General features: G+C 32.2%; 1 long non-coding RNA gene across 1 annotated transcript in view; it reads left to right on the forward strand.

The window, feature by feature from the left end:
• LOC117101689 overlaps positions 1-6357 on the forward strand; it is an 18080-nt gene extending 11723 nt beyond the window's left edge. Inside the window, exon 4 of the long non-coding RNA XR_004444301.1 lies at positions 6244-6357. This is a non-coding gene — a long non-coding RNA (uncharacterized LOC117101689). The remainder of the gene's footprint in view (positions 1-6243) is intronic.
• The last annotated feature ends 582 nt before the right edge of the window (positions 6358-6939 follow it).

Below are 6939 nucleotides of genomic sequence, written 5' to 3' on the forward strand. Positions count from 1 at the left end.
ATTGTAAATTTAGAAATAAGTTTTATTTTTTCCTTTGAACTGAGATCAATATGTGATTTTTTTTAATTTCTTTAAAAGCATTTGTTTTTTAACAATTACAGCAGATGCAAATAATGTTCTGAGAGATAATCGAAAAACAATGGTCATTGAATAACATTTTTTGATAGTAGAAATAAAAGTTTTAAAAACGTTATTTCACTAACAAAGTAGAGGAATGACATACAGTATACAGTACTTCAGCTACCAAAATATGTAACTCATAGATAACCACAAACTTCACTTTTGTTAAATATCAAATGAATTAACTTTACATGTTATAAACAATGCAAATAAACAGTAGTTAAAGCATGTGGATCAATTGTGTGTTTGAATCACAAGCTCATGTATGGGAAAAGGGAGAGGCTTACTTTCCTGCAAACTTAGCAATAAATTGTCTGCTTAGAGTTTATTCAAAGAAGTATTGCTTTTAGTAAACTGAATAATTAGGAATACATTTATTTAAGCAACTAATTTAGTTGCATACTTGGTTTTTACTCATCACTAACTAAATGCAAGTGCCTACTACTGGCTTAAAATTATATATAGTTATGTATGGCAATTATGCTAAGAATTAAAATGGCGTGCGATTGTGAGGGTAGGGTGATTATGGTAGGATTAAGTGGTATTGCTAAATCCCACAAACCTCCCAAAACACACTGTAGAAAATAAACACACTGTAGAAAATCAAATAATTCAATTGTGATTGACTGACTTGGTATATCAATAATTATGATTGTAGAACTCTCTTTTTCTTTAAAAAAAAAAAAAAAAATAAAAAAATAAAAAAAATAATAATAATAATTTGATGTTCATACTAACCCACTGTTTGTGGGGTTTACCAATACACAGGTTGAATTTCTGGAAAATTGTGATTCCGCTTCCGTGAAATCGGCCACAAGTAAATTATTTTAGTATTAATAAATGCATGATTTATGTTGATAACATTTAAATGGAAAAAAAATAAATAAAAAGTGTAATTCATGGGTTTTTATTTATCTTTGAATATTTTATCATTGAATATTATTACTAATATATTATATTATTCTTGCAAAAAGTAAAATGTAAATGGCAATTTGTTTGATGTTAGATTCCTTTTTTTTTAAAACTAAATTATTTAAGATAAAAAAAATGCATATATTTAATACAGAATTTGATTATTGGGGCCATTTTTACCTACCTGTCATATGGGGCAATTTTTACCGGGGCCATATTTTCCGGGGCCATTTTTTCCGGGGCAATTTTTTCCGGGGCCATTCTTACCGTACACCAACATAAGTATATGTGTAAATTAACATAAGATTCAAGCACAACATTTGTTACCAAATTAACACATAAAAGCTGTTTTACTAACATACATATTCAATATAATTATCGATTACTATTATTTTATTAGATGTTGATTTATTAGTAAGATATTTGGATATTAATATACACCTACCTCCAAATAGCCTTAGCCTCAAATAGAAGGAAGAGACTAGCAAGGCCTTCAGCCTAATTAATTATAAGCCCAACCATGGAGGTATTTATACCTCCATGGCCCAACCATAACTAGCCTCAAATACTCATAAACAGGACACAATCACACTCTTCTAGAAACACCACTAATATGATGACCATAATCAACAGCATTAATTAGGCAATACAGACACATAAGTGTTTGAAAATACAGTACGTACCAAATCAATTTCACAGGACACATGTGAAACTGACAAACTATATACATGTGCAATCAACAATCTGCAAACAAAAGTACATGATTGTGTAAATTAATGTAAGATTGAAGCGCAATATTTGTTACCAAATTCACACATAAAATCTGTTTTACTAACATATATATTCAATATAATTACTGATTACTATTATTGGTGATCCGTTCTCGAGCGTATTACCTCTTCTTATTATCAGGATCATCATCTTTTTTTTGGTGATCCGCTCTCTAGCGGATCACCTCTTGTTATTGTCAGGATCATCATCTTTTTTTCTTATTCTTCTTTCTCCGTATTTTTGTTCGCACGATATCTCAAGAATGCCACTAGTTACACACAAGATCGCTTCATCATATCAGCCTAACATGAGGTGTTTCTACCCTTTTTAAATTTTCCTGATTTCCCACCATCTTTTGGGACATTAGGCCTTTCTCTGGTAATTGCTCTTTAACTGGATTATAATCATTGCTTTTGTAATTTATTGCCTATGCAAGGTCAGCTATACTATACCATAGGTATGTCTATGTGATTTATTGACAACTTACTGGAAAACTAATTAACATTTCGGCTCTCTCTTTTGATATTGAGTTTGTCAGTTAAGGTCAGTGCAAAGTGAGGTTCCTCAACCCTTCAGAGTTATTGCTGAAACGGGTATTGAGGTAAAAGGAATGGTAACAGCATGACCAATTGCCATTTCGAAATTGTATTAAGTGAGCATTAACTTCAAGTCAATGTTTAGTGTAATGTACCCTAATTTTACGCGTGCGCGTGATAACGTGCGCGTACGCATGCTTCAAAATTTTAAAATGCTCGGAATCACTTTTTGACTAAATTAGAGCACGTTTCAGGCCATTTTGAGAATTCCAAAATTTTTCGGAATTTACCACTACGCGTGCGCATTTTTACGCGCGCAGCACATACAGAAGCTAGAAAATAAGTTTTTTGTCACATTTTAAGTTCCTGACATTGTTTTTACAAGTTTCCGATCTTTTCAATCACCTTATGGCCAATAACAATGCCATACGCACGCATCAAACATAGTGAACTTTGTGCGCATTTGTGCACAAAGATTTTGCTAAAATCAGGCCTAATTTCAAACAGTTACAACTCCTTAAGATGAAAGGTGACCCCCAATTTTTATTACATATTCTTAAAGCATATGAGTTTTAAATATGATTTTCTATCTCATAATGGCCGATCGGACATTGTGACGTCATCATATTGCCATCTGAATTCAACAAACTGAATATTATTGATGGCGTCATTTTAAGAAATGCGCATTTGAACGTATCTCGCTTATTCTTGGTCGATTGTCTTCCAACTTTGAGTAAGTTGTAGCTGAGATAATTCTCCTTCATATATGTGACATTTTCCTACATTTTGATGACATCATTTTTGATTTTTTTTTTTTTTTTTTTTTTAAATCAGTTATAGCTCCTTAGGACATTGTGACGTCATCATATTGCCATCTGAATTCAACAAACTGAATTTTATCTATGACGTCATTTTTTAAAATGCGCATTTCAGCGTATCTCGCTTATGCTTGGTCAATTGTCTCTAAACTTTGAGTATGTTATAGCTAAGACTATTCTCTTTTTACATTTTGATGACATCATCATGGTCAAAATAAATGCTTTTTCTGACCCCTCATCTTTCTTTTCTCAAAACGTTGATGACGTCATATCATCTTAACCATTCGTCATTTCTGAATAATATTAAATGGGCTTATACTTCAGGTGAAGGTTGAATGTTAGGTATCTTACTTTTTTGTGTGCGCGTACGCGTGCGTCAAATATTACATATGCCTATATTTATGCCTATTTATAATCAAATATAGCTCCTTAGGATGAAAGGTGACCCCCAATTTTTATTACATATTCTGAGAGCACATGAGTTGTAAATTTCATTTTTCATTTTTCATTATTTATTTGATCATTTACAACAACAAAAAAGCTGAAATTTGGGGAGACCAGGGACAACCAGAGTGATCCAAATCACTGTAGCAAAGCCGGTTTACCCCAAACCCCATTAAAAGATCAAACATTACAGCGAATCAAAATACAAAGAAACCTTACGAAGAAAATATGATTTTATAGATCATAATGGCTGATCGGACATTGTGACGTCATCATATTGCCATCTGAATTTAACAAAACTGATTTTATCGATGATATCATTTTTGAAAATACGCATTTGAGCATATCTCGCTTATCCTTGGTCGATTGTCTCCCAACTTTGAGTATGTTAGAGCTGAGACAATTCTCTTTCATATTAATGTGACTTTTTCTTACATTTTGATGACATCATCATGGTCAAAATAAATGTCTTTCAGACCCCCTCATCTTCCTTTCCTCAAAACATTGAAGACCCCATAATCATCTTAATCATTCGCCATTTCTGAATCATATTTAATGAGCATACACTTCAGGTCAAGGTTGGATGTCAGGTACATCAGTTTTCCATTCGCGCGTCTTAACGTGCGCGTACGCATGCGTCAACATTTATATACAGTATTCTTAAAATTATGCCTATTTTTAATCAGTTATAGCTCCTTATGATGATAGGTGACCCCAAATTTTTATTAAATATTCTGAAAGCACATGAGTTGTAGATATGATTTTATAGATCATTATTGCTGATCGGGCATTGTGACGTCATCATATTTCCATCTGAATTTTAAAAAAACCTAAATTTATAATTTTTAAACTCATTTGAACGTTTTTCTCTTGATCGATCGTCTCCCACCTGTGAGTATGTTATAGCTCAGACAATTCTCTTTCGGAAGCGTCCCTTTATTTTTCATTTTGATCACGTCATGGTCCAAAAGAATGATTTTTTGGAGCCCTTTTATCTCTTTTTCTTAAAAGATGTAAACACAATAGAACAGAGAGGGCAGCAGACTGTATTTCGACGCTATCAGACTGATATATAAGTTATATGAAGAGAAAATTTGTGTGGCATTACCAACTATCAGGCGGTTTTACAAACACTTGAAAATGTTTAATTTCGTGTGCCATTACCATCCACGCACACAAAATTCTCAATATCACTTTTCAAAAATTTTAAAGAACATTTCATGTCAGTTTCAGCATTCCAAAACTTTCCATAATTTATGCGCTGTACGTTCATTTCCACGCGCACAGCATGTAATGAAGCTGGAATTTAGGTTTTGTTACATATTTTGGGTTCCTGACACTGTATTCATATCAGGAGTCAACTCTGTGCCATTACCGTACTCATGGGCGTCAAGACGTGCGCGTACGAATATGTAAATCTTTTAAAATGCTCAAAATTTTCTTTTTAAAAAAAAAACTAATTACAGCCTATTTTAGCAAATAAAACTTTTCAATCAGCACAGCGCACGCCTCATGAGGGTCAAAGTACGGCGGATCACCAAACTCATCCTCAGTGACGAGTTCAAATCTAGTTAGATGTTGATTTAATAGTAAGATATTTGGACATCAAAATATATACCTACCCCCTAAGTATAATCATGGAAAAAAATATTTATCTCTACAAAATTACAATATGGGGTCTATGTACCTGTACATGATTTGTGTAAATTAACTTAAGATTGAAGCGCAATATTTGTTACCAAATTCACATATAAAAGCTGTTTTACTAACATATTCAATATAATTACCGATTACTATTATTTTATTTGATATTTTATTAGATGTTGATTTTTTAGTAAGATATTTGGACATCAAAATATATACTTACCCCCTAAATATAATCATAGAAAAAACTATTTATCGCCACAAAATTACAATATGGCATCTATGATGAGCCTGTGGCCACATACACACTTCAAAGTAATCTGGCAATTTCTAATTAATATCAAATATGAAAATAACACTGTTTGTTTAGACACCTAAGCCTAGATCTACCCTAGGTAGAGAAGCTAATGGCATACATAATATTAGGTTAGACCTAGGCCTAGCCTGAAATTGAAAGACTAGCCTAGCCTAGCGACGTTCCACCTAGACCCCTAGGCCTAATTAAATTATAAAAAAGCACAACCATAGCTGCACTAAAAATCTCCCAAACAGGACAATCACACTGATCTAAACATCACTAAAATTATCATGACCATAACACTTCTAAGACTTGACATAATAAATGTTTGAAAATGGAATACTTACCGATTGAATTCGAACTCCACCCCACATCCGACTGAGTCAAGCTTGAAACTGACAATGACCTGGATTGAAAGCCACGCCGAAAACCACTCAAATAGGTAGAAATAGGGATAATCTAAAAATAATACCAAGGCTTTTTGAAATTTTGTTCTCTATTTCATTGATATGTTTTTTACATGTAAGGCCACTGTCAAGACTTACTCCTAAAAACTTAGCTGAATAAACAAAGGGTATGCCATAGTTGCCAAGAAAAATTAAAGAAATTTTGTATCTAGAGGATTGATGGATCAGCAGTGCTATTAAGAATTTTAATGAAATCTTGTAATTAATTAGTTTTTTATGGATTTTGTTTGCAGGAAACGTTTGTTTAAGTGGATACAAAGATTGTGACATTCCAACAAAGAAGAGTCGTTGTCAAGGGTCAAACTTCAAACAGGTTACCCATTCTTATGTTATAATTAATTCATTCGNNAGATATATAATTTCATATAGCTTATTATTTCTTTAGTAGCTTCTGTAGTGACTTTTGCTGCTGTTGAATTTAGATAAAATAATATTTAATCATAAATAATCATAAATTGTTATCTTTGGAAGTCCCTCCTTGGAACCCTTTATTTCAAAATGTTGGATCTGCCACTGCATTTTTATTTCTATTATCTATTTTTTATATCTTCATTATATTATATGTTTTTGAGGCTTATTTAATACCTAGTTCATAGACATTTATTTTAAAAATTGTATAGCACATAATACATATTATTTATATTTCTGTAGCGTTTGTGATTGCAATTTCATGAATTTTTTAAGACGTAGTATTTAATGCATAGTTTTTGATAGATAATATTTCTTCTAAAAATTGTATAATACATAATGCATTTTATATATTTCTATAGCTTATTGTAGTTGTTGAAATAGATCTTATTTGTATTTGGAAAATGGTAGGCTTGCCTGTTGATGTTTCACAGGTTTCTTAAGCCATCCTTCGGTTTTAGGGGCACGTCAACATTAAAAATCGGCGATGAAGAAGAGAGCATGACCAAAAAATTTGCCAT

This window comes from Anneissia japonica, unplaced genomic scaffold, assembly GCF_011630105.1.
Source record: "Anneissia japonica isolate Jap-2015-1 unplaced genomic scaffold, ASM1163010v1 scaffold180_len884964_cov147, whole genome shotgun sequence".
Lineage (NCBI taxonomy): Eukaryota > Metazoa > Echinodermata > Crinoidea > Comatulida > Comatulidae > Anneissia > Anneissia japonica.